Source organism: Emydura macquarii, unplaced genomic scaffold, assembly GCF_026122565.2.
Source record: "Emydura macquarii macquarii isolate MOO-44397 ecotype Brisbane River unplaced genomic scaffold, CSIRO-AGI_Emac_v2 contig_2375, whole genome shotgun sequence".
Lineage (NCBI taxonomy): Eukaryota > Metazoa > Chordata > Testudines > Chelidae > Emydura > Emydura macquarii.
Window position 1 is genome coordinate 1 of NW_027132512.1, and position 1,964 is coordinate 1,964.

General features: G+C 46.2%; 1 pseudogene; it reads left to right on the forward strand.

The window, feature by feature from the left end:
• The first annotated feature begins 96 nt into the window (after positions 1-96).
• On the forward strand, positions 97-1,700 carry LOC137161844 (olfactory receptor 6N1-like; annotated as a pseudogene).
• Positions 1,701-1,964: the final 264 nt, after the last annotated feature.

Genomic DNA, 1,964 nt, shown 5'->3' on the forward strand with positions numbered 1-1,964 from the left:
GTTCTAGGAAATGCCTCATCCACCTTCTCTTCCCTGATTTGGCGGTCCATAGGAGACCCTTGATAACAGCCCTATAATTTGTTTCCTTTCCTATAGATACACCTGATGGCGACCACAGCATTGGGGAAATCAAACGTCCATCGCAGACGTCATCCTCCTCGGATTTGGAAATCTTCCAGAACTACAGATCCGTCGTTTCCTGCTGTTTCTAGTGCTCTACATTATGTCTGTGTCTGGGAATACCCTCATTGTTGTGCTAGTTGTGGCTGATCAGCACCTTCAGACCCCCATGTACTTCTTCCTGGGGAACTTGTCCTGCTTGGAGACCTGCTACTCCTCCGCCATCCTGCCCAGGATGCTGGCCAGTCTCCTGACTGGGGACAGGACCATCTCATTCAGAATGTGCATCCCACAATATTGGTTCCTTTGCGTTTTCTGGTAAGTGTTGACTGTTACCTCTTGTCTGTGATGTCTTACGACCAGTATTTAGCGATATGCAACTCTGAAGAAAAAAATTGTCCCCAATACATTCCAAGAACTTATTGGAAATGTTGTGTTTTGCTGTACTTTTCCAACTGATGCAGGGTGTTAGTACCAAGCAATGTGGTTTGGATAGTTCTGTTATTTGTTCTAGAAATGCCTCATCCACCTTCTCTTCCTGATTTGACAGTCCATAGGAGACCCTTGATAACAGCCCTATAATTTGTTTCCCTTCCTATAGATACACCCAATGGCGACCATAGAATGGGGGAAATCAAACGTCCATCGCAGACGTCATCCTCCTCGGATTTGGAAATCTTCCAGAACTACAGATCCTTCTTTTCCTGCTGTTTCTAGTGATCTACATTATGTCTCTGTCTGGGAATATCCTCATTGTTGTGCTAGTTGTGGCTGATCAGCACCTCAGACCCCCATGTACTTCTTCCTGGGGAACTTGTCCTGCTTGGAGACCTGCTACTCCTCCGCCATCCTGCCCAGGATGCTGGCCAGTCTCCTGACTGGGGACAGGACCATCTCATTCAGAATGTGCATCATACAATATTATTTCTTTGCTTTTCTGGTAAGTGTTGAGTGTTACCTCTTGTCTGTGATGTCTTACGACCGGTATTTAGCAATATGCAAACCACTGCATTACGCAGCACTCATGAACGGCAGGTTCTGCCTCCAGCTAGCAGCTGGCTGTTGGATCAGTGGGCTTCTGGCTACTAGCACATTGACATCCTTAATATCACAGTTATCGGTTTGTGGCCCCAACGAAGTTGACCATTTTTTGTGTGACATCACCCCAGTAAAAAAGCTGTCCTGCAGTGACACCAGCCTAGTGGACACTGTGACTTTCATTCTGGCTTCAATAATCATCCTGCCCTCATTTCTATTAACCCTGGTGTCCTACGTGTACATCATCGCCACCATCCTGAGAGTCCCATCCACCACCGGGAGGCAGAAAGCATTTTCCACCTGCTCCTCCCACCTCATCGTGGTGACACTTTTCTATGGGGCCCTGATCATTGTCTACGTGCTGCCAGACACCGACACACTGAGGGTCCTTAACAAAGTGTTCTCTGTCTTCTACACCATTCTCACTCCCATGGTCAACCCCCTCATCTACAGCCTGAGGAACAGAGAGGTCAAGGAAGCCCTGAGAAGAGCTGTCAACTCATTGCTAATTTTCATAGGAATTGAGACAGTTCAAACTAAGGGTTTGTGCCTCTGGGGAAAAGCCCGGCATAGCTAGTGCAAATCGCTATTGGTGTGCAGTGGGGGGCGTCAGTGCAGAATAGTGATTGCACTTTAAAGTCACACCTGAGCTATTTCCTACTAACTTCCCTGTGAAGAGCCGTTTTGAGCTACTTTCTCATATATTTTAATTCCCTTCCCCAGTGGTAAATTGTGAAAAAATCTTTTTATTTTCATCTCTTTCTCTCTTTCTTTGAAACATGAAAAAGCAAAAGAAAATTTGAAAG